Source organism: Athene noctua, chromosome 1 (assembly GCF_965140245.1).
Source record: "Athene noctua chromosome 1, bAthNoc1.hap1.1, whole genome shotgun sequence".
NCBI classification, from domain to species: Eukaryota; Metazoa; Chordata; class Aves; order Strigiformes; family Strigidae; genus Athene; species Athene noctua.
In genome coordinates this window covers 122,755,742-122,782,685 of record NC_134037.1, presented here as the reverse complement: position 1 = coordinate 122,782,685, position 26,944 = coordinate 122,755,742, and the positions used below count along the sequence as shown (strand labels likewise).

General features: G+C 42.0%; 1 long non-coding RNA gene across 1 annotated transcript; it reads right to left on the bottom strand.

Annotated features, from left to right (window-relative positions):
* On the bottom strand, positions 1 to 26,888 carry LOC141970446 (uncharacterized). Its single transcript, XR_012635188.1, has 3 exons — positions 26,759 to 26,888; positions 20,659 to 20,906; positions 1 to 715 (listed from the first exon to the last, which is right to left on the bottom strand). It is a non-coding gene; the product is annotated as an uncharacterized LOC141970446 (long non-coding RNA).
* Between the last annotated feature and the right edge of the window lie 56 nt (positions 26,889 to 26,944).

The following is a 26,944-nucleotide window of genomic DNA, read 5'->3' as shown; positions in this document are numbered from 1 at the left end:
GATCTGGGGGTCTCATGAAGGTCTCTAAGGTGTGTGGGAGACAGAGGGTGTGGTTCCAAAGGAAACTGAGCTTCTGCTGCTCCTGGAACTGCTCCTTATATTCTTTTTCACAAAACAATCAGGATAGTTTCTGATTTTAATCCCTCAGTTGGACTATTTCTGCTCTGTCAGTTCTTCCACTGGCCTCAAAGGATAGGAATCCAGTGCATGGTCATTCAAGAATGCTTGGTCATACTACTGGCTGCATTTTTCATTTGAGATCGAGAAATTTATTACTGGGCTCAGGATTCCCTCAGACCTTTCAGTGACTCTTCTAGAGAGGGCAAGTCCCATTCTCTTAACCTTCCAGTAATTTATTAAACCATATGAGTCCCTACTGACATGCAAGGTTTGCTGTTTCTCACACTGAAGTTAAATCTCCCTAATTTTAAACTTTCACCACCCTTTGCTCGAGGGTGTCCTTTGGAACCAGTTCATCTTCCACAATACCTTCCTTCCCCTGCTCCCCGCCTTCTCTTTTTATTCCCACTTCACACACACTAATACTGTCATATTCAGAGGCGTTCTGAGACACCTGTTAAACCCATGCTAAGTGGAAAGCAAAATGAGAAGACACTCCTTGAAGCTGTACTGCTGACATGCATCATATGGAAAAGTTTTGTGAAAGTGGATGACTTCAGCATCCCGGGGAGCATTCTAAATCCTGTCACTGCACCTGAAAAAAAAAAAAAAAAAAAAAAAAAAAGTTAAATTAGTACATCTGGGTGCAAGAAAAATCACCCTGGAAAAAAGAACTAATGTTCTGAAAAACATCTGACATGGTTTCCAATCCGCTAATAAAGTCAAACAGAGCAGATAGTGCAGCAACTTGAGAACTGAGCAGAAGAAAAAAAAAGCTTTAATCTAAATGTACCTTGAAGTACAATACTTATGGATCCAGCAAGGCTGTCCTCTAGGTTAACAGCTGTTAAGTACTCACACACAGGGAAGAAGGACAGATTCATTGCATTTGAGATAAACAGAATACGGATGCCAAGTTGGGGAGTCTCTTAAAATTCAGTCAGTTCAGTCAATAAATTAAAGACTGCGGTGTTTTACACACTTGGGATGGAAAGCTTCCTCCCCTTCCAAGTTATCTGACACTTCTTTTGAGGAATTACAGTACTCAAAAAGGATTTCTAGAGATTGGGATTTTGAAAAAGGTTTATGCTTGCATTCTTTGATGAAAGCGAGGCATGTTGCTGGGGATGCAGTCATATTTTTTAAGGATTCACCAGCAGACCTTATATTTAGTAACTGTCTAACCATTCTGCCGACAGAGCATTACTCTTTAGAATTTGTTAAAATAGTGTTTTTCAAGAAGGACCAAGCAAAAACAAAACTGCAATCGGGACATCTGAACAAACAACACACCATCCTCCAAACCCAGTGCTATAACTCAGTTGCGCACTGTTGCTGAAGTCAGTCTGTTATTTGCACGGGGAATTGTGAGAATTCAGCTTTTTCTTTTTAATGAGTTATTGATTTTAGAAAATCACTCAAGGCAGAAAATCCATATATTAACAGGCTGGCTTCACATGCCAAGATGTGTTATTTTATAGCACTACTGAGAAAATTCAATACATAAAGTCCTTTCAGCTACTCTAGACAAAAGAGGTCGATGAGCCTCTTAGAGATCACCGCTTTACAGTACTGATCAATAAGGAAATACCTGAGAGACTCCTCCCTCGGAGGGATTAAGATGTTTACACTTTTTCAGTATGACAAAGACCTGAGGTACAGAACAAGGGGTTGAAATAGATACCCTATTTATTGTAGACCGAGCTCTTACAGAATTCCAGCAGATTTCTTTGTATAAGAAATTCCAGGTCTCGAAAACTAAGAGCTTGTGAGAATATAAAGGAATATACTTTTAAATTCAACAGGATGTTAAAGCAGATGTGCTTTTGAAGGGAAAAAAAGAAGAAAAGCAGAAGACACCAGAAAACAGAACTCCCTTAAAATAGTTGCAGCACACAAGCTATATCTCCAGTTCAGGAAAGCATCCTTATTCAGAAGAGGTGTTTATGCACACAGTCACATGTTGTCCATAAGAAGGATGGATTTCACTAATGTTTAAGTGTTGTCAGAGTTGGATTGGCAGCCTTCTATAAAATAAATGTGTTCAAATACATTTAGAGAATATTCCTGAATTTAGGAAATGCAACAGTAACAAAGTTCAAAGGGACTTTTGAGGAGGATTTTTTTGTATGGGCTCACTTGTTTTTTAAATACTCCCCCCAAAAATGAAAAAAAAGGTATAAATTTAATTCCTACTTCAACTATCTTCGGTGTTAAAGGTACTCACTTCCTCGTGGCTTGTTAACTGACACATATTTCCAAGTTAAACATTGATTTTCCTTTGCCTCCTTTCATTCCTATCTTGAGCAATCTCTCAGATTGTGGGATTACAAAAAGAGTACATACATATATCACTCATTTCGGGTTTCATGGACTTCGGAATCATTAGGTCTTTACACAGTAAACCTACAACAGTCAAGTCAGACTACATCTTTGGAGAATGCTATTGCTTTGAAACTGAAGTAGTTAAAGTGAGAAGAGGTGTGATCTGGCCCACTATCCAGCAGGAAATAGTTTTGCAGAGATAACCGGGTGGAATTCCACGGCATGCAAAATACATATGGTCATATTAGATAGTCTTGAGTTTCCTTCTCATCTAAAATACATTAATTTAGTCATGTTTCCTTGGTAAATGAAGGAGTAACTTTTGACGAGATGCAGATACAGCTGCATCTCCACTAAATTTCTGCTGTACCTCTTGAACTCAATATTGTCCCAACTTTGGACACTGTGATTTTACTGCTTTCTGTTTATGAAAGTAATCACAAAAATGAATAAAATAAGCACAACATCCTATGAAAAACATTAAAAAGTAAAATGTCAGTGGAGTAGACAAAGCCCAGAACAAAAATCTTCAGAATTTTGGGTCTGTTTTGCTACTTGCTCCCAAGAGCCAAGTTACTTGCTTTGGTTTTGTCTCTTTTATTTTTTTTTTTCTTAAAAGTAAGAGAAAAGCTGCCTGCTTGCTTTTCTCTGAAGCATATTGTAAAAATTAATTGATTTTTGTGCTAGCTTGGTTTATTTAGGTTACTCAAATGTAATAAGGTCCTCATATAGCAAAGCTCCTAAGCATATACTCCACAAACTATTGTACAGCCTTCTGTAGGAACAGAACACCTTGAACCTGACCTTCACAACTGTGATTTTTCATCTTGCTTTCTGTGCACTCGTTGAAGTTTCCCAGTGCATTTAGTTGTTCTTGTTAAAACAGATTTCTGCTTCTACACTAGCAATGAGACTAAGAGCAAACCTGCCCTTCAGCTTGGCTTCTCTCTGGACACAGCAGAGACTTTACTGATGGATTCAGGGAAAAGAAAGGCTTGTTGGACAGAGAATAAGGGAGATGAAGGGGGATTTCTGTTTCTTCTGCAATGAAAAGAGTAATGATATAGAGGGGCAGAAGAAAATGTTTGAGATACTACTCTGTGTCCATCAGGTTTAGGCAGGGGTCACCTACCCTGATTTCAAAGGAAAACAGCAAAAAGGAGCCCAGTGGCCATACAACATATGGAGTATGCATACTGCATTTAAATGCCTAAATGGCACATTTAAGGCTCATGGAAACTGTATCTTCAATAGGGTCTGACATCTGTCAAATCAGGCTCCAGCATTAAATGATGTTGGTATTAAGAGTGAAGGAGGCTCTTGGTTAGTCAGACTACTACCTCCCTTTATCTGGAGCACTTTCTGAGAACTGCATAATAATAGGGATAAAGTGAAGAAAGATAATATTCTGTGTGGAAGAAAGGAGAACTTAAATCCCACCAAAGTCCTTCAGAAAGACAGAGTAGACAAAGGAAGTTTAAGCAGTAACTTGCCTTCCTAGCCAACAAGAACATGGTCTCCTTTCAGGTGCTGGTTGATTCTGAAGCCATAGATGATTTATATGGTTTAGTTAACTCAGGCAGAGAAGGCAGACTGTTAAATGTGCAAGAGTTCTATGCTGAAACTGTACAGAAAAAAAAGATGGAAATATTCTGTTACTAATTGATAGCTGAAAACACAAGCTGGTATGAGAGTCAAGCTGATATTATAGAGCCGGGCGAAAAAAAAGAGAGAAATATTGTTAAAAGATTTAGGAATAACCCAACTAGAACTTGCCAAGAAAAGGAAGTCACTCTACCCAAACTGAATCTTAGTGTGCAGGGACAGTTCTGACAGATATGAGAGGCAACATACAGAAAGAGAGACCTGTGGCAAAAATGTCAGAGTCTGCAAAAAAAAGACACAGTATGTGAATAAGAGAAGCCAAGGCCATATCTGGTATTTGGAAAAAGATACCAGAACTGCAAAGGCTCACATCATTTTGGCATTTGCAAACTCTTGAAGGGAGGTACTGGAGAAAGTCCAGTACAAAGTCAATGGCCACTGCATGACTAGCTCAAGAAAAGGTTGTAGGGCATTAGATAATGCTGCAGAGGATCAACCGACTGCTGAGAAAATGGATTGCTTCATTCAAGTTGGACACAAATGTGCAAGACAGTTTGATCCCAGAAAAAGTAATATTTGTGCTACTTTGTCAATATGAGCCGTAAGTGTTAAAAACAGCCAACAAAACCTCAAAACTCTACTAAGAAAATGTAAACTAAGCATTGAGGTAGATAAACTAGAGATAGATATTGTGTAACAGAGAAAGTATCTGCAGTGGTAAAAATCATGCTCCTGGGTCTTCTTAAGAGTGTACATTCACTGCAAGGTTATGGGACGGAAACAAATTAAGACTTTGATGTCAACTTTCAGGGACAAGCAAATTCTATGAGTACACAAAACTCAGAGAGTCCAAACATGATATTTTACACTCCTGGGAAAGTGTCCCTGGAAGCTACTTTGAATAAGATTATTGTTTGAAAATAAGCAGAAGAGCCAAGAGCCAGTTCAATCATCAGTTCAGATTAAGGGGAAAAAATGAGTTCTTCAGCTGTGTATTGGCACCTCCATTCTCCCCCAACAACAACAACAACAACAAAAAACAAACAAAAAAACCCCAAACCAAAACCAACCAACCAACCAACAAAAAAAAAAAAAACCAACCAAAAAACAACCCTGAACCTTCAAATGTGCTCACTCAAGCAGTGTAAGAGATCAGAGATCCACTGGGAGAGTGGGGTGTGATATGAAGATAATGCTCAGTCGAAACATCCAATAATGATATGAGACAACGATGGCAGGGAAGAGACCCAAGGGAAAACCACAGTTAAAACCAGGAAAAACTGAAGGAGCAAGTTAGAGGTGTCAGAGCCAAGGTGTGACTGCAAACGTGAATCTGAATTCCCTTGGAAATTTCTAAGGTGGGTACCAGCACAGCCTTGACAGCTGGGATGCTGAGGTTGTTGAAGACTCACAGCTTGCTGTAGTAGCACAGAGCATCCTGAACACTGAATGAATATTATTAATTAATTAATAGATATTTAGGCCACACAAAATGCTGTATTAGGATAATATTTTGTAGGAAACTATCTTTACTGAATAATTTGCATAATTCATTGAGCAAGTTGGAATTTCATATGCCACACAGTCTCATATTAAGTGAAGCTGAGCCTGTCAGACACCTTGGCTCCAAGTAATTTCTGCATGGCAGAGGACTGGATGCTGCTCTTGCTTTTTACTTGTTTCTCAGTGATGAGAGTCCTCTGCCAAAACTTGCAAGGTTGTACCTGTATCAAGTTCATGGTGAATGAGGTAAGGTTCTGCTCACTCTGACGCAATCTGAAATAAATGGGATGGACAAGGGATCAGATTAAAGAAGTGGGTCAAATCTGTTGCTAGTGCCGCTCCACTGACGTCAATGGAACTAAGCTGATTTACACCAGCTGAGTATCTGTCCGGAGGTTTCAGTGTATTTAGACAAAATAAATGAAAATGCACATAAAAAGCTTGGAAGATCCCCTCATTCCTAAATAGAGTAAATAAATTACAAGAAAGCAGTTACTGTAGACATCACTCATTCCAAGTCAACAATGAACAGAAGAAAGGTCAGGCCACCCTAAATCTTTAACTGCCCCTTCCACTCCTGAATAAGAAAGAAACTGATAATTCAGCACAAAATCACCTTAACTCTGACCCAAAACAAATATCTTAGCAGTAACTGTTCCTGGAATAAACAGGTGCTGTTCTTTGCCTCATGAAACATTAACTTCAATCCATGTCAGGCAATCGAGCCTATGAAATAAAGTATAGCTTCTTCCCAGAACTGGGACATACCTTTACTGCTGAGAAAAGCAGTGTTTGTTGTCCACATACAGGAACACAAACACTTTCTGAAAACAAATCTACATGCATAGATAAATTTTCAGGTGTTCCGCAGACTTAAGTTCACACCTCCACATCCTTATCCTAATTTTAATACAATTTCCTTTGGAAAATGTCTTTATAATTGCTGTCCTTTTAAATAATGCTTTGAAAATATTGCAGTCAGATAGTATGTGTGTATTGGAATCCTTTGCAACTTTGTCCCTAATGAGGAAATATTTAGCTGTTGATAGTGTAAAAAAACCATAAGAAATGGAAAATCAGGCTTATTGTAATGAAATTAAAAATCATACATGTTTCTTTCCATCTAGGAAAAACAGGCTATATCCTCAAATTGTTGGAAATCAGTGTTGCCCTGCAGAAATTACATACCTTTGCCACTCACGCCAAGTGAGTCTTTGCTTTGGCACATTCATCATAACAAAAAATAAACTATGTCTCAGATATTTAAGGATAGTGATCTAGAAGGAGGAATTTCAGACAAGTTTAGATATACTTATTTTCACAAATGACACTAAACTGTATGCATTCTGTGCAAAAGCACTCTAATTTGTGTTTCCAATTTACTTCAACCTGAGCTGTTCTTAAGTACTTCTGTTCACACTGTTTTGACTTAAAGCACAGATGTTTCTGCTGAGGTGTTGAAGAGAGAGAGCTGGAGACTTTTATCATGTTTTAAAAGTCCGTCAGAAATCATACATTCAAGAAGGACATACAAAATTAATCTGGCATCTCCCAAGACTCTACTGCTTGTGTTTGCCACAAGAAACTTAGGTGTGTTTTACATATACGAACTCCCCCCAAAATATCTGCAGACTGAATAGATTTGTTTTATATTTATGTCATTGATTTTTTTTCCTCACAGAAAAATAACAATTTTCCACTTCTACACTTGAGCCTCAGTTCTGAGGTCTTACTGATGCCAGCCTTCTGCTGTGCTTGGACTCAGTCTACACCTGCTTTGTGCTACAGAGATCACAAGCAAGGATGCAAACCTGGGAAGGCTGACTTGCTAGTCTAATCTTTCCTCCTCTACATGCAATTATCAAAGCCTTCTTTCCTGATGTGCATTTGTGCACTAAACTCTCCTCTCCAAACATCTATCCTGGGTAGTTGTATGCAGAGTAAGTCTTGGGTTGAACTTATGCTGCCAGCATTCCTAAAATGCTACAGCAAAGCACAGAATTTGACCTATAGCACAGCAGAGGGAAAGTTCAAACACAAAATGAGATATTAATTCCACAATCTGAATTCCAATAAGCCATTTCCTTTTCCTAGCGTACCACAGAATCTGATCAGATAGGCAGTGACAGACAGAAACCTTGACAGTTTTTATTTTATTTTTTTATAACCCATAAAATTTTTTCAAGCCATTGTACAGATCTCAGGCTTCCCTTTGATCGGTCTTTGCAACAATGAGTCCGGGCCTTTGCCTAGGTATGATTCCTCAATCCCAACATATACAATGGAAGTGCCCTAGCCCACAGAAAGCCTCCTCATTAAGGCTCTAATCTGTTCCACTACATTCTTGCAAGACAGAATTATCCAGCTTTAAAGCATGCCTCAATAGTGAGCCGTAATAAGACTGATAGAAACAGCTTAAGTAATTGGATTGCTATATGGTATTGAATGTCTGACAACAAAAGATATCAATCTCTATTCTACTACTGAATCTTTGTTCCAGCAATGAATTCATTTAGTAATGCACTTGGAGGCTTGCAGTCCCTGCAGGAGAAATAACAGACTGCGGACACAAAAGCAGGACCATCTGATGAGCACAGAGAAAGCGACTGTGCCATTCCAAGAAGTTAATTACAGTGAACAAAAGCACAAGACTATGACTTGTTGACCATTACCATAATCACATTACTATAGTCTTCTTTTATTCCCAGTAGCAGAGGGTCTATTCTTTCTTTCCCTTTGGCACTCTGAATCATATTTGTGTTTTGTCACCTGAAATATATTGTAGAGCAGACCTCCCTCTAAAGATAGCTGGAAATGTCACACTTCTGTATTGATGCTGTTTCTTTCACAATTTATTCTTTCAAGGCTGATTTACAAATATTGTAAGTAGATTACTTTTTTTAAAAACTTTGAACAAAGACAACAGTTCCCAAGATTTTCTGCAAATGAAAATTTGTAAGAATGATTGTCTATGAAATCTTGTGCTTATGACATACGATACTCCTATGATTTATGTATATTATTGTAACTCTGACACGATCGAATTGTTCATGACATACTGTTTACACCCATGCCACTTTTGGAGCTAAACATATCCCACACTTGCATAGAAACTGAAAGAGGGTAGATTTAGACTAGATATAAGGAAAAATTTTTTTACAATGAGGGTGGTAAAACACTGGTACAGGTCACCCAGAGAGGTGATAGATGCCCCATCCCTGGAAATATTCAAGTCCAGGTTGGATGGGGCTCCGAGCAACCTGGTGTAGGTGAAGATGTCCCTGCTCACTGTAGGGGGGTTGGAACTTGATGATCTGTAAAGGTTCCTTCCAACACAAACCATCCTAGTATTCTGTGATATTTAACAGTGGTTTAAAACCTCGTTACTCCTGATTTACTCCACAGTAAAGTCCTTTTTAATAACATGTCACAAATATTGTGCATCAGACAAAAGCAAATTCTAAGACTTTTTAAATGGATGACTTGATGGAAATAGAACTAGAACCCAGTGTTTTACTATCTATTAGGCATAGTAACATTCCAGGGGGCTAGGATACCTAGAATCAAGGGAGCTGGGCGGCATCTGTGTCTGGGAAGACCATCAGCTTTCGATTCCATATGCCAGGGGACAAATTTTTAACTGGTGTACATCAGCCTAGCACAAAGTTAATATATCTGGTTCCAATAACTCCACACATTTCATTTCAAAATACAACCAAAATAAAATGTAGCTAGATCTCTTCTTCTTCAAAGTATCTTAAATGGCACAGTGAATTAGTTCCCAACCACTTAGAATTACTCAAATGGTGCTGTGCCAAAAACTGTATGAATTTATTTTTTAACACTATGAACAGCTTCAGTAGTGCAGTAAGTACTTCCCAGTTAGAAGGATGGTGAGAAATGGGATTGTTTCCAGTGGAAAAGACCAGATCAGTGTCCATTCCTCCCAGAAAGCTCCAGAAACAAGATCCCCAAGTGCTCTCTAAGAAAGAGAGAAATGAACAAAAACATGGGAGAATATCAAGATCACCAACTTTCTCTAGTCTTCAACCAGTGGCCAGGAAGAAAATGTGTTAGTAGAAGGAACCTGTCTGCAATCCATCTTGGATGGACTCACAGTTTCTGTAAAAAGGGGCCAATACTTCTGCTATTGAATTTAACATAAGGATTATGAATCAGCAGAATGTCTTTTAACTAACCAGCCAGGGTATCAGGAGTGCTGTCATAGGAGCAATGGAATTGCCAAGTGCTAATTGAACAATGGAGCTTCAAAAGAAGCTCTAGTCTATCCAAACCCTATGTGACCCATGGCTGCTCACAGAACACATTAGTCATTACAGCTCACATCCTACCTCAGTAGCAAACCTTCTCTGCCACAGTGCAGCTCCCAAATGAAGGACAGGGAGGTTTAGGGAAGGTTCTCCAGACCTCAGTTTACCAGTGTAATTTCTACTTCGCTAGAATGCATCTCACCCAAACCGATCCTTTTCACACCCCAAAAAAATCCCTTGTGAAGCAGCCAAACCCTGAAAAATTTCAACCAAAGCAGGACATGCTATTGAACAAGAAACCCTCCAGCAGAGCCCTGGGGAGTCCACTGGATGACCACAGGGCAGTCTGATGAAAATCACCCACCATTGACTGAAATCACTCTCTGTGGTACAGTCTGACACACCACAGCACATTTCCTGTCATACGCAACCCATATTCCAGCAACAGCCCCTCAACACCAAGAAACAAAAATACCCGTTGCTCCTGAAGCATCTCTCCCTTCCAGAATGGCAACGGGCTGCAGATCACTGGCCCCAGAACCCAGTGTTCAGAGGTGGAAACCAAGGCACCAAAGAGCAGTGCGGCTTCCTGGTTGGTTAAACCTGGAGAGGACCATGAGGTCTCTGCTCACCAGGCCTCTCTTCTTTCAGCTATGAATTCAGGAATCCCCAAGAAAGTTTTGTTTGATTTCTGACAGCTTCTAAATCCAGGCCTGACTTTTTAATAGCAGCACCATTGGTTTGGAAACACTAAGCAGTATAGACACTTCCCGATGTAGAGTAATGATTAAAATCAGCAGTGCTGTAGGCTCTCTTGAAACTTGCTGAAGATTTATTCTTTAAACAAGAGAATGATTTATTTCAACAATTATCTTCAGGCGGATTAAATTATGTGCTTTCAGGGCTCTTATTCACCACAAAATTAAGAACACTGGGTGCCAGCCATGGAAGCCCCATGATCCTTTGAGACTCGGCACTGATGGAGACTCATCCCAACCCAGGAGAAAGAGCTGTCTCTTTCCCATGGCCACAAAATGCCATCCCTGACCTTCTGCTTGGCTCCACCAATTGCACAAATCCTTTGGCTTCCCCCTACTTGACCTCCTGCAAGTTGCAATGGACATATAAGGCACATGGCTCCCCAGGACCACACTAGGCATGCTCTGGGTTGGTGTCATGACAGAAGAGTTAGGCTCTGAAAGGACTGACTGATTACAAGCCAGATGCCCCAAAGCAATAGCATTGCCTAAGACTATCTGAAAATGATCTAAACGCCCAAAGATTTTTCAAAGAAGCAGTAGCTTTCAGTGAGCTGGAAGTCTCCACCAGGAACACTGAAAGCAGGGTTTTTTTTTAAGAATAAAATCTACGAAAGCTTTTTCTGCATGTTACGAGGGAGGACCCTAACTTCAGCCAGCAGTCTATGAGTATATTTATCATCACGTAAGGCAACATTTTGGCTTTGATGAATCAGGCTGAAAGTTGAGAGGGAGAGAAGGTGTTGGTGAATTCTTGCTGATAAATAATCTCTTCTCCTCCAAGAACCTCAAACCCAAACTTAAATAAAGGGGTTCTTGCATCAAACAAAGTTTTGGAAAAATGACTCATGCATTTTCCCCATTGCTGGAACCCAGATCTCATACAGAAGAACCCTCAAATCTTGATTCTCCTTTTCCCTTCCCACTCCATTATTTCTATTTCCCTTGATTTCAGCTTTTGCTCCCTTTATGGTTTTACAGCTTTGACTCAGTAAACAAAAGCCAGTTGTTCTGTGTGTACTGGACTTGTTCCTGTTCTTTTCACCACAGACCAAGATCACTTTAAATGAGCCATTCACACTGCCTAATGCTCAGTGTCAGCAGCAAGACACTCTGAAATACGGAGAGTGCGAGCCTTCCTGAAACACGTACTCTAGAATTAAAGACACCCAAATGTGCAGGAAACATTAAAATTGTAACATGATAATCCTTTAGAAGACCACAGACCCTGAACCAACAGATTTTCAGTACCACCATGCTATGAGTCACTACCAATTTACCTCCAGCAGCAATATGAAAGATCATGCTCAGGCTGAAAAGTCATGCTCAGTGCTGCAGCTCTCCTGTAATGTAAATAATACTTTTATTTTCACTCAGCTGTAATTATTAAGTAGTAGCAGTAGAGCATGCCTACCTGGCTCAGCCAAGCCATTGTTTTCTTAGCAACAGAATTCATTACACTTCTCCGTTGATAAGTCTAAAGCCTAAAAATTAAGAGCCTTGGATGATATAAGTGTTGTTAAATCTTGTCTAGACAGTTGTTTATAACAGATGGACATTTAGTATAAATTCTATTATTTTCCTGTTACAATAGTGTTGCTACATAAGTTTCTTGTCTGAAATATTGAATCCATGGGAAGGAGAGAAGAGAGCAGAAACAAGAGTAGTCCAGAGACTGGCAAGTGAAGTGCCTAGAAGCTTAAAGAAACACCTGGAAAAAAAATAAGCTGAAACCACTAAGATTGTCATGGTGAAATAAAAATGAATTGAGAGTTACATAACAGATTAAACATACAGAAAGGGAGCCATATCCTCTTCAGCCTCTCTCATAACAAAAGACAAAGGTTCTGCCAATGAAGTAGAATGAAAATATTTAAAAGTGATTCAAGAAAAGGCTCAGTATGAATAATTAATCCATGGAACTCTGCCAAAAGAACAACTGGGAAGCCAAAAATGTGGCCTTTCAGAATGAATTAGTGTTATTTATGACAAGATACAACTACATGGTTATAAAGCCCTATGATTCTGAACCACCCAAACTACTAGCTAAAGGCTCAGAATATTTTTTTCCTTTAGGCAAATAATTAATTGCTTTCTAATTTCTTTATGTCTGGTACTGACCAGCACCCACAAATGTTATTGCACTGGATATCTTATCTGGTATGAGAGTTTGTGCTCCTCTATTGCTTTCCTTCTTATGTAACTGACTTCTCTATAATATAGTGATATTAATAGAGTTTTCCTTTTTTAAAACATCCTTTCAAGCTCAGAGTTGTTAGAAATCTCTTGAATGCTGGACTTTCATTGTGAAAGTGCTGCTTATATGAAAATTATTCTGATTATACCTTTTTGCTGACAAAAAGTCAATGACAATATTGAGTGAGAATGCAATTCTTGTGCTAACGTATGTAAGCATAACAGATAGGGTGAAGGAACCACACTGTAATAAAAGCAATAGCTATATTAACAATTGTGCAAAGCCAGCTGTTTCTAATGTTTAAGGATCTTCTTTACAGGCTTTTGAGCTTCTGGAAGTTTGTGGGTGATTGTTTATTTATTTTTGAAAAACCTTGAATTATAGACTAATCAGTTCTAATTGTGGTCAAAGTTATCAAATATTTAATCATGTTTTAGAGAGCTCTGTCGTGATGAAAAATGTGTAAAATAAAAATCCCACAGGTCCTTTTAGATCAGTTTTCAGGCTATGTTTATCAACATCAGAATGAAAGACTGCAGTCAATCCATGGGGCACACAGCAAGGTATTTCAGCAAAAGAATCTCAGACAATTGACGTCTTCAGTTTCATGTTAAAGTATATATTTCATTTCCTGCCTGGGTTGTTTTTGGGTAAGGTCTGGGCTAAGTGCTTATTCCTAAGCAGGCTTTCTTATGCACTTTAATTCACTTTTCTGTCCCAACTACTTAAACTCTGTTTTATAGACTAGGGATTGTCTCTTGATTAATATAATTGATCTCTGATACCAGTTATCAGTGCTAAGCACAACTATCATAATCATACAGGAAGCTGTCTCACAGGAATCAGCCTTTCACTCTTCATCTCTGTACAAGGCCTTCACCCAGGGATTTGTTGTTCTTAAAAAAAATCCAATTCCAATATGACTTTCCATATATCTGAGACCAGCTAAACACAGTGGGATGGTACAAAATGGGAGATTTTCTAGTAACTTTGAAATACTCTGTATGAAGTTATTCAGAAGTTGTCCAGACTGTTTTAGGACTGGTCTACTCCATACTTTTCATCATGGTCTCTTCAACCTTTCTGGAATCAGTGAACTTCCTCCCAAAACTCTGCAAGCCGAGCATCTTCTCCTATGGCAACCAAGCTCACCCAATTAGCCACTGGATGCAGGGTGCTAACTGAATTTCAGATCTGCTGGCCATCTATCTACCAAGAACAAAGGAGGTCAAAAAGGTAAATTTCTTCTGTACTTGGAAGGCATCACCTTGGGAATAAATTTTGCAGAAATCCTCCAGTAGCAAATTTCCCTTAGCAAAGCTAGCTTGGGCTCGGGGATAATTCTCTTTTAGCAAACCCCTCACTTTTTTTGCAACCTGAATTCACAAAAATAAAGACCACATTTGAGTAGAAAAACAGAAGTCGCTGTATGGACATACTCTTTTGAGAATGCCAGCTCTATTTTGCCAGCTCAGGTCTGACAGCTTTCCATTTTGTCACTTGGTGTGGATGGGTTGAAATAACTTAAAATCAAGCCATGCACAAACTTGTGTACAGCCACAAATCTTCCTAGTCACTTGCCATCAATGGCTGCAGTGCACTCACTCTGCCTCCAGCGCACCATAAGCAGTCTTTGGAAGGGAAACATCACGCTTAGAATCACAGCATAGTGAACTGTCAAGTCTTATTTCCCTCCTTAGTGGGTTAGCAAATGGGCTGACATTTTTTTTTTACAAGTATCTAACTTGTGAATTGATAGTGTTTACCCTTGGCTATTATTTTTAAGAAAGCCTACTCCGGCCACAGTACAAACATCCCTTTTGCCTCAGGCTGCCTCTTTGTTTAACAATCTGATATGTGGAGCCTATTGACTGGTCCACTGCTCACACAGAGATGAGCTTCCCTGGATATAGAGCTCAAACTTTCACTAGTCTCCATTCAGGCTAAAAGTGGCCAAGTTAAAAAAAACTTCAAAGAACTAGCAAACAATTCCAGAGTCCTAGAGAAATAAAGAATTGCTAGAGGAAATCTTCGTCTGGCGCAAAAAAGCCTCTACTGGTACAGTGTGAAAGCATTGTTTTCCACCTACCCCTTAGCTATCCCAGAGGCAGGCTTCAGAAGGGTAGCATTTCTACAGTAACCTGCCCTTCACACAATGAGCCAACATCTTTTTGTGCACAGCCAAGGGGAAGATGGGAAGGTGCGACGTATATCCGATGACCTGTACAGGATGGGTGCAGTGGGGCCTGCCCTTCCTGATGGCAGCCTGCTCTGGAAAGCAGAGAGAAAAGGGGCTGCTCTACATTTAAAAAAACAGAAAAAAAAAAAAAAAAAAAAAAAAAGAAGAAGAAAGAAACAGAACCTTTCCAACTACCAGGACAGTGTCAATCCAGTTTCTGTCCTGTCCTCACATCTATAGTACCCTGGGGAACCTGTTCTGCTCCAGCCCTAGGCAGTATGGACCAGTGTTTTCAAAAGCTTAGTGACTGAAGGATTAATAGATAGGGCCTGAGAGGTAAGAGGCACATTCAGTTCTACGTAAAGAAATGTGGCCCCTAAAGAAGTGATGCCTTCTCACTTGTTGGCCTAGATGAGATAAATTACTTTCTGCACAAGAAAAGAGTTGTTTCCTTCCAGAGGTGAGGTAGGTGCCACACATGCAGCTTCTTCAGCTGGAGAGGTACATGGAAGGAGCTAGCAGGACAAAAGAAACAGGGAGAGGTCTGCAGGACCCACAGGAGGGAACACAGTTATCCCAAAAATCCCAGTCTCTTCATGGCTGTTAGACAAAGGACCTTCCTCCTTTCTGCAAGGTCCTTCCTCTTGTATTGAGAATTCTGTGAATCAAAACCTTGAGGAGTTCAGGAATTATGTGCCCATTTACTTCATGAAGATGCATTCAAGAAAGGACCAGACAAGTCATTAAGCTAAAGAGTGACTTCAGTGCAACTGCCAAATCCCTATCAATTCAATTTTTACAAGCATTGATTATTGCAGCAACATATTTACTCAACCACAAGAAAAACAATGAGCTTAAAAATATTTAGCAATAACTTGCTTTTTATATTGTTTATTAAAACAGTTCTGAGGTAGATTTGTACTCTCATATATAACACACTAACCAAATGCATTCCAATTTAACCAGCTAATACCTGTATACATTCAGAATTCTTCTGTTCTGAAAGTATGAAAGTTAAACTACCTCAGCATTGAAAGTTTAGGTATGGAGGATGACTTGATGATGTGCTTTAACAGCATTATGGGCATGCAGTAAAACAAACATGTTTTGCCACAGATTTAGACAGAGGGAGGCTCACAGAAGCTAGTGAGAGAAGGAAAGTAAAAGATAAGATAGAGTGGTGAAAGGCAAAAGCTGGTATCAGTGAGATCTGGTGCTGAGTATGTCCCTTATATGTTACTTTGCAAATACAATGGACATGCAAAAACAGGCTGGAAAAAATCCTCTGAGGAGAAAAATCTATAGCCTTATATGCCCCTTTCAAGTATCTTCTTTAGCGATCTTGCCTTTGGTTTCAGTGTAATATGAACAGACCTATCTACTTACAAAAGCTCCCCTCTTCCCACCAGCCTTGTTTGTTATTTTATGTGTTTCTGCATCATTTGCAGAGCTTGCTTTGATCTACATTCCTCCTGGATGTGCGGTTTCCTTTTCAGCTACCAAAAGGAAAACTGTTTGGTTTGAGAATTTGCTTATTTTGAAGCTCCACTGGCCCAAAATACCTATTTTTAATCCAAATGAGCACAGCTCACTGCTTTCAGCTCTTCAGCACTGGTTGCCTTCCTTTCAGGAAAAACCCCTTTGAAACAGTAAGTGACCTCTTCATACTCTTAATAAAATTGCCAAACTGTAATCTTATCTAGCATAAATGAGAGCATTCTGTTTGCTACAGCTGAGTTTGTATATTTACACTCATGCATAATTTGATCCTTGAATTGCTTTTATTTTAGCACCATCCTGAAATGGCCAATATTTTGTTCCACATCTGACACCCAACAACATATGTCATGCTGATCTAAAACATCATCAGAACAGGTAGTTATGAATTCTCTATTTCTCTGATACAGACTCAATCTGTCTTTCCACTGATGGCAGAATTCCCGCTGCCTCCAAGGGCTGGCTGGGCTTTGGTGCATTTGTAATATGACTGTAAATCCGTCTGCATACAAGATGTGATGTTGAATGTGAAGTCTGAGCCATTTTAATCCTTCCTCCTTCCCCAAGAAGCACCACAATGCTACCACACTAGGAATAGTCCACAGACAAAACACAGTTCATAAATAACAGGTAAACAATCTTCAAATGAGAAGACAGAACACATCCTTGGAATGACTCTTTGACTGGGAAACAGGATATATTCTTCAAGGATCTTGCAGAAATAGTCCCAGAGGACAATTAGAGATTAGATCTTCTCTTCTATGGGGTTAGGCCACAGGAGTTAACTTGGGAAACATTTCAGATAAACAAAGTGCTAGCGAGAGGAAGGACACTGTTAAGATTTTGCTTCTGTGTCTACTAGACACGGGTCTCCATGTCAAGCTCCACATTAAGAACTTAGTTTCAAATGGTAACAGAGCATTAACTGACATCACCAGTATTGGAAAGGAGCAACCTCCTGTAATTCTGGAGACTAACTATTGTGGAATAGTCTTTATGAGATAGTCCAGAATTAGAGTATCCTGATCCACTGGACAATGGATCCGGACAAATGTGGCTAGTCAAGAAATACACAACTCCTTCTATAAGAGCCAGTGCAGGAGCTTGGAGATTTATGCTCTTTTCATCTGCAGCCTGGTGTACTACATGCAGTCAAAGGCAGACATGCTCTCTATGAATAATTTTTGGTTTAAGAAATATTGATGACGGAAATCTGTATTCGAGTTCATGTGCACACACAGACACCACCACATGTAGAGCTGCATAAGTAGTGGGGGAAACGGTGTTTCTACTTTGCAAGAAGAAAAACATTTCTCCTAAAAACACAGCTATGCCCACTTTACCAGAATAAATATTAAGAAAAGAGTTATCAAGGATAAGTTAACAGAAATGTCTAAGAATAGGTTCCCTTTTTCATGCAGATATGAATGAAAAAAGAAAATACGTGGAGCAATGTATCTCCCCACCCCCGTAAGCCTATATGAATTATGAAGAAGCTTTGCTGGAAGAGGAGACACATATATAGAAGATCCAGACTTCTAAGCTGCTCTGTATCCAACCTAAAACTAAGAGAATGGAAGCTGTCTCCTGCTAAGTGTACGTGGATGAGGCTATCGCAAATGCTAATGTAAAACATAGCGTTTTCTGTACACACTCGTTTGAAACACATTTCTCTATCTTTAAAATATAAGGCTTTAATGACAAGCATACATTAGAACACGCTGATGGTACTCTGTGTGGTTCATTCTGTGCAGCCAGGTTCTCTGTCTCAGAAAAGTGAAAAGATTAAAAGATCACAGAAGAGATTTAGTACCTGAAGGACCCAAAGTGTAGCACCAGTGGATGATCCAGGGAAACATCTGGCTTCTTTTTACTAAAGTCTCTAGAAACATATATAAATTGTAAACCTCAGATAAATAAGCTAAAAGCAGGAAACACCACGTGTTCCAGCTGGCGACACGTTACAAAAGCAGCACATGAGGGATACCCCGAAGCAGACCCCTACAAGCGAGCGGTGTCGGTCCCGCTGCCTGCAAGGCAGTGCTTCAGCTGCCCTGCCTGCCATCTTCTGCATTGTCAGGACCACAGCTTGCATCCCTAAGACTGGAAACTGATCCACTTCAGTGATTAGGCTGATCCAAGGACATAGACAGAAGAGCAGGATTTAATGGGCAGGCAGGCAGGAAAAGTCTTTTAACACTTTAGAAAACATTGACTTGGTGGAAGGAATTGGCTAGCTCAAGGGATTAGTAATGAGATACTGAGCCCCTTAGCTCTAGGTCACCACACTGAATCTGGTCCAGGTCAGTAGAAATCAAAAGCTGTTGCTGTTCGGTGGCCTTCAGAAAGCCCGTTGGTGGTCCTACCCCAGCTACTACTGGCACAACATCTGTACTGTCATTACCAATAACAGCTGGCAGCACCAGGAAAGGTTTAGGACTGGCATGGTACAGGAAAAGACTGAGCAGAGGAAGATGTCTCAGCAAACACACTAGGCTGGGACTCAAGCAAAATGAGAAAACAAGGTCCCTGATCTTGTAGAGATTTCCAGTGTGACTCGGTGCATGAGATTAAGGACCCCGTTCAAGAAAAATTTGTTTCCTCACCACTATGGTCTTCACAAGGCATTTGTGGCCTAAATGTCTCTGAAGGGCATAGCAATTGCTGAAGTTCAGATCCCCACCTTTAAAGTGGGAGCAGTTAGCTCACAGGGTTGCTGCAGGGAGATCCACAGTGAAGGGGTGATTAGATACAAAACAAGAAACCAAGACGGTGAGCCAACCCTTTCTACCTAAAACCAGTTCCCCTAACTCCAAAGCAAAGCATTTGCTGAGTATGCACAAGGCTCCCATTTGCAAGGCTCTGTGTTTAATGTGCTTAAAAAGAACAAATTCCCTTTATAGCAAAAAGTGCGCCCCAAAACCCCACGCATTTCCACGGCTGCCCAGCAGAGCAGCAGCAAAGAATCCAGCTGCTCTCAGCTTTTATCCCACCTAGGATGAAATTCTGATGTCTGTGTTGAGCAGGAGGTCAAATAGATTATCATAATAGTCCCTTCTGGCCTTAAAAACTATGAAATTGGAGAGTGAATCACAAGATATAGGTCACTGTTGAGGGCGGGATGGTAGGCGGCGTAGATCAGTGATGGGGTGTGATATGGCAGAGTAAATCCGATGTTCTTAGGCCACATGAAGCTGGGAAACTGACATTTTGCCTTCTTTGTTGCCCCTTTGGGACACCGAGAGAGATGCAGGTTATTATAATAATAAGCCCGGTCCACTCTCAATGCAGCCTAAGAATATTGGCTCTTACAGGAGTGAGTGCGTGAAGGATTGAGAAACACTAGGTATTTTGAAACTGGATTAAGTCTTTCAAAAGCTAATAGGTTTCCAATGATCTGTGGTGTTGCTGCTGCAGCTGCTCTAATTTGAGAATAAAAGAATGCAGGCTTTGTGCCTAGGGACCTGTTATTGATCTGAGCAAGGAGGATGGGAAGGAAGGGGGTAGAGGAGGGTTATCCTCCTTTCAGCTGGGGTGGGGGCATTCTTTTCAAAGTCACATTATCTGCTAGTAACAACAAAGCCTAACCCCATGACATGCTGCTCTATACAGGATTGCACTTGTTGAGAACTAAAAGCATTAGAGAAAAAAAACCTCCTCTGGCAACCTTGCGCAGCTAACTTCATTGAGGGCCCACGAGACTCAACAGATGGGTCTCGGGACTCCCTCATTAGGAAACGCGCCCATCCCTTTGCATCTGGTGCCCTGCTCTGCTCTGTGCCACACACTCATTAGCATCTCAGGCTCACAGATTCCTTAGCACGTGCTTCCAATAAATATTGGAAAGAAAGGAGGGGAGAGAAGCCACTGCTTGGAGCATCAAGATGAGAGATCACCCACTAGGCTGGGAAATCCTTCTACACACACACACACACACACACACTCTCCTGCAGCCCCAGAGGAGGGAGGACAATAAGAGGCAGCCAACCACAAATGGGCATTTAAAGGGACAGGTGTGGAATTGCTTCTATTCATCTTGTGGCAGATCCTCATTCGTTTCACTCTGCCACAGTAAATAAAAATCATCGTTACATATATAAAAAAACCCCCCAACAATTCAGGGCAACACACAGATTGGAGACCTGCGAGAGTCTGTGGCCCTTTTCAGACATGAAGTTGATGCACACTGGGTAATGCCATTACCTTCAAAGAAATTAATTGGTTCTAAGGGTCCAGTTCTAAAGCCAGGCTCTTTTTCTTTCAGGTCTTCACCAAGCATGTCTTGCTGCCCCAGTGCCACAGATTGGGGATGTCCTTCATCACACCTGGAGTGGTCTGTGACTCAGGGCTGACATCAGGAGCACTTGAAGGGAAAATCATCTCCCATGTGTTTGAAAACCTTGTGAGACAGAACAGCTGACAGGGAGTCAGGGACATAAAACATCCAGGTACTGTGGAAAGAGCAAAGAAAACCAGAAAAATTAGAGAAGCAGGGTGACAGGGCACTGTATCTTGCTCACACTCCCAAGAATAAGGCCTTTTATTTGCCGTCTCTCCATGATGCTCCTAGCCTATTCTTACTCCATTCCTTCTCATCCACTCTTGTTTCTGCTACCCTGCTAGTAGTTGAAGGCACTTGGATCACAGCTAACTCCAGAGTGGGACGGGGGGAGGCTCAAGAGATTAACTGCTGAAGCTGATACAGACCTTGTTCAAAACGCAGTGTTTCCACAGCAAAACTCCCAAATCAGAGCAGACTCAGACTCTTCCAAACGCTGCTGGCTCTAACATGCTGTCCTGTCACATCTCTTGATCGATCAACCAGTGACAGAAAAGCCCTCTGTGCACATCCAGGTAACATCTGCATGCCAGTGGCACTGTTGTAACATGCAGAATGGTCTAGGGGTTTTTGTAATTCCTGCGTATAGGATGGACACAGAGAAAGCCATTTTTAGTCCCTTTGCGTAGGACCTTCTCTTTATCTGTACTAGCAAGGATGCTAGCCACCCTCTGGGGCTTATTTTATCTAAAAATATTTAGTTGATACAAAAAGGTTCCTTCTGCCAGGGAGCAGGCAGTGCCAAGGGACTAGATAAACACAGGCCATTGGGCTAGTGTACAGACCCCTCACTCCCTGGAGAAACATTTCCCCAGGAGATGGTCACTCCCATCCACCCAACTCTGAGACTCAACTCACTGACCATCCCAGCAAATTCCTTAAGCATATCCCTAACTTAAAAGTTTTTTGTTCCTTGATTTAGGTACATCTATATTTGGCGCTGAATCAGGATTTCAGTAATCCTAACTTCTCTAAATGTTTCTTCATGCCAGATGAAGCAACTCCCTTTATATCCCCCATGCAGGACTAAGTAAACTCAAGGCCCAGAATATTAGATCAACCATGGAATAATGGCAGTCAAGGGCAAGAAGTCATGTAGTACAGCCAAATTTAAATTTGCTAATCACAGCTCTCTCCTCTTTAGTCATTTCCTTAGCTAAATGACACCCCTGTATACTTCAGTCTTGCACCCTTAGGATAATCTGTGATCGAGAACTTAGTGAACACATACTATCATATGCATTTAACAATGAAGAGAAAACAACCTACACGAAAAGAAAACTTCAGACATTTTGACGTTTTCATAACAAGAAAATGAAACTTGATCTGAGCACTTAATAAAATTGGCTAAAAGAAGCACCCTTGCAGAAAGCTGGGAGGAAAACCCTACTAGGAACTTTGAGCCGTCTTAAAAGCATCCATTGTTTATTGGAGCCAGGGCTCAGCCTCGGTTTCAGTGCAGCCTTTTCTACGATTGACAAGAATAGCTGAGGTTACTGCTTATCAAATGAAAGTGTCATCTTGTCTGTGACAGACGTGCCAGCGCTGCTCAGTGTCATAGTCTTTGCACCTACTGGAAGCTACTCTAGCTCGATAAGATGTATCCCTACTCAGATCTAAAACTGCAGTCTCAGCTCCCCTCCGTTTTTAGAAAGCGGCGATTTGAGATCAAACCACTGGTGTAGGGGAATCCCACCACTGGGGAGGATAACTGAAAGACAAAGCAATGGGGTTCACAGGTTAACGTGGAGGCATCCAATCCTTGAAGGGTTAACAGAGAAACAACAAGAAAGCGGGTTTCATATGCATATAAATAAAGGAAACTGAAGGAGAAACAGTACTATTCTCCAGAATGGAGTAAGGTCTCAATTTTAAGCTGTGACAGAAAGCAATAATGTTACGGATTCAGTTAATTACAGCTGGATAAAACTCAAAAGCTCTACAATAAATGTATTTTTTGGCTCTACAACTTTTAACCCTTTTGGGGACTTTACTGGTTCTCATTACAGTCGTTGCTCAGTACCCCACAGTCTTTATTTTCTATTGTTCTGAGAGCACCCTCTGAATTATGTCTAGTGCCTTCTTTTAATTCCAGGGAGATAAGGTACAGAAAAACTAAGGTGGGAATCACAAAGTCACAAAACACGCATATACAATATACACACTGGGTGTTTGAAATTTTAGCTCTCTTAAGCCACGTGCTCCAGGGAAAAAGGAAAGTAAGTGCTTGTAGCAGCAAACTGGATTTGAGTCACTAGTCCCTACAGCGTCTTCTTCTCCCAAATCTTTTGTTACATTTGCAAACCTTGCCTAGAGATACAGCTTGAAGAAATTGCCTGACTAAAGAACCGATGCTTTTACGAAAGTAGTCTCAGGTAAACTGTACTCTTTCTCCTAACCTCCACCACTTGCTCAACTTTCTCATCAGAGGTAGTTTTCTCTCCTGATCCATTTGTGAAATAGTCTAACTCGGGATGTGGCCTCCCCACAAAACGCTTTCTAATTAGTTTCTAAACACTAAATGATTGTTGGAAGTGCAATTCCCATTCCACACAGGTGATGAAAAGCTTTACAGGAGTTCAGTCTCACTTTGTAATTAGAGAAATTAGCTTTCTAAGTTTAGATCACTCAACTGTGCAAATGGGTTCATCTGCTGGAATGTGTTGCTCTGAAATGTGTGTCAGCCAAGCAGCACGGCACAGTCCCTATCTCTGCCTCCGCGACACTCGCCCAAGTGGGGAGGTTGGTTCCAGTACGGCAAGAGGAAAATAAAGTGTTATGGGTGTATTATGGGAAAGGCCTTATCTAAAAGCTCACTCATCCGTGATTGACTGTAGTGATACATTCTTCTCCTTGCAATAGGGAAGCTTAACTCCTAAGATAAAGGATTATCCAAGTGGATGAAATTTTCACTCTTTCACGCAGCTTGTCCATCCAGACTTGTATCTAAAACTGCAGCAATTTTAGAGGGTGGCTAATTTTGAGAAGCAAATCTACTTTTATAAAAACCTAGAGAAACAAAGGGCTCCTCCAGCCTCTTTGTCTGCTGTGAAACGAGGTCATCAAGCTTTATGAATTCTTTACCACTACAGATTCCACATTTCAAGAGATTCGTTTCTGGTAGCCCTTTCTACTGGTTTATTAAAGGCTGATGCAGGATCAGGCCCCCACAATTATGCAAGCATCTTGATCTGCATTACAGCGGTAAACAAAAGTTTAGTCACTGACTTGAAAACGAGATGGATCAGGTCCCTGAGCGAAGAATTTTTCCAGGGGCGCCATTCCAAGCTTACCTTCAGGTATCACAAATCTAAGGAAATCCTGTGGGATTGTTCACAGCCATGATTCAATGACTCACTGAGCTTTAAACGGAAATTACAACCTTCCTAACACAAAGAATTGACTTCATGACACCTGACCCCCGTAAGCCAGGCGCTCCCTCTAAAGGCTGCGATCCTCACCCTGCTGAAGTCCTGGGCATTCGCCCAGTGGCTTCAGTGAAGCGGGATCTGATTCTATATTAGGGAATTGATTCAGGCCCAAAGCGAGGTACTGTCTGTAGCACTGGACCTTGGCACACTAGATGTTTATACCAGCTTCTAATGTGGATGTAATCTAATTATGCCAGAATAGGAAGATTAGCAGGAAGTAACTTTACGCAATGTATAAAGCTGAGTGCCAGACATTGAAAAGTTCTTCACCGGCCTCAAAGGAAGACACGTCGGCTCTGCACCTCCCAAGACACAGACATATGCAAGCAGAGCATTGCAGCAGCAGTTTTACATGCACCGGGCTCAGGCTACTCAAATCAATGACACTTCAGGCCCCCTGCGCACATGCAGCAATTTGCACATTGCTGTATGTGTAAGAAAAGGGCACCTTAAAAAGATCCTCAGGCTGCGTAATGCACCCTGCTCAATCGGTTTTCAGTGCTGCTGAGCAGGGGCTAAAGACCGGGCCTTGAGAGCTCAGTGCAGAAAAGCAGGAGATTGGACTTCAAGGGTGAAATTCTGGCCTTAATAAGTTAAGGGGATTTCACTCCTGATTTCCACGGGGTCAAAATTTCCTTCAGAGCTGCGAGGGAGAGGGCTTGCAGTGCGCTTCTGCACAGGACTCGCACTCTGCCTCGGTTTACCTATCAGTAATACTTTGTGTCTCAAGACATTGGGAGGCTTAATTCATTAGTGCTGGCAAAGCATTTTAAGTTGCTGGACAAGTAATTCTGTTGAAGGGCAGCTACACTGCTGAGTCACAAGCACTGTGGGAACCAGAACTCTGGATTTCCTAAGCACTGGAGTCAAACAGGTGGAGTAACCTTCTGCAGAAAGGCCAACTCCAGACCTGCCCTAAAGGTACAGAGCATACCAGCAAGCAGCAGGGTATTTAAAGGCCCAGAGGAGCAGATGCGTGGCACTTGTGAATGAGTAACATTTAAATAGGCTGCGGAAGCTAACCAACACACACTGAAAAAATAAAAAAAAAAAAAAGGAGGCACTGGTTCTTGTATCACCAAACTGCAGCTGCTTTGTGGATAAAACACAATGAAGGTTTACCAGCCTAAGGAAAGTTAATGACTCCAAGGAGCAACCGATACTGTTAGAACTTCTGAGGCTGGAAGGGGAATTCGGCAACCGCGCAGCTCACAGGCATGCCAAAATTGCTGGTATGTAATCTAAGTTTTGAACTCAAAAATGGGAAGTGGTCTGCAGGAGTGTGATAAAAGTATGAGCACGGTTAGGGTTTGGGGCACAAACACCACCAGCTTCACAGCCTTAGACACCCCATAACAGGACAGACCTCACCACAGCCCAGAAAGAGCATGCTTCGGCCATAGGAAATGAAAACAAAGGGTATAAAACTAGGTCAGAAATCTTATTTTCCTCTATACCACTGACCCTGGCGTATAAAATAGACATTCACACATCTACAGCATTAGAACAGGGTGGAATAGGAGATAGGGACGTAAGAATAGCTGTTATGGGTCAGACTGAACGTCATGTAGGCCAGGTTCCTGTCTCCAGCGCCTCAGGAAGAAAGGGACAGTGATGCAGTGACGGTTCCCAGCACACTCGCCCAACTTCTAGATCAGCAGCTTGGGGACTTCCCGAGCCAGAGACAAAGTTAGGGGTGGTGGTTTGGGGTTTTGGTTTTGGGTTTTGTTTTTTTTTTTTTGGTTCAAGGCCTTTTGATGCATAGCTCGTCCTCTGGGAGCTGCTCTGAATGCTTTTGGCTACAGTGCAAAACTGTTGGGCTTCTCAGTGTCCTGTGGCAAGGAGTCTCACCTGGCTGCGTGTGTCCTCCCGAGAGGATGAGGCTGATAAACCCCAGCACGCACTGGGAAGCTGAGCAGGCGCGACGTGGGTCTCCAGCGCCGGGATCGGGCAAGCCTGAGGCAGCCTCTGAACTAATTCCCTGAACTAATCAGCCGGGAGCCGTCGCTGAGGGCTGAGCCCCGCTCCCAGCTCTTTCCCTCCTGAACCGCGCGGGTTTTCTTGACGGTAGGGACAACGAGCCCCCCGGGGGCGACGGCCACCCCGGCTTCCCTCAGGAGAGCCGCTGGCCCGCGCAGCGGCCACTACCTCAGAGACGGGGCCGCTCGTCCCTCCTTTCCCCTCGCCAAGCGAAAAAACCGCTGCCGGAGAGCGCCATCGCCTCAGCGGCCCCGCCGCGGTCCCTCAGGGGTGCCGCTCCGTAACGGCTGCGCTCCCTCAGGTAGCGCCGAGCGGGAAGGCGGGGCGGCAGCCGCCGGCCGAGGGCAGGGAGGAAAATTTTCACTCGCACAAGCGATCCCAGGAGGCTTCCTTTTTCCCTTCCATCAGCCCCGAGGAGGACGCGGTGCGGAGAGCGCCCGCACATTCCCCTCAGCGAGCGGCGGGCGGGAAAAGTCCCCGCGCTCTCCCCTCAGGCGAGGAGGAAGGCGTGCGCCCGCCTTGCCCGGGACGCGGCAGGTAGCCCGGGACGCACCTGCGACCCTCAGGGCGGGCTGAGGCCGGGGCCCGCCGCCTCCCTCAGGAGGAGCAGCCGCCGCTCGACTCTCCCCGCGCCGCCTTCTTCTTCTTCTTCTTCTTCCTCTTCTTCTTCTTCTTCCTCCTCCTCCTCCTCCTCCTCCTCCTCTTCTCCTGCCGGTACCTGCCTTCCCTCCTCCCGCCA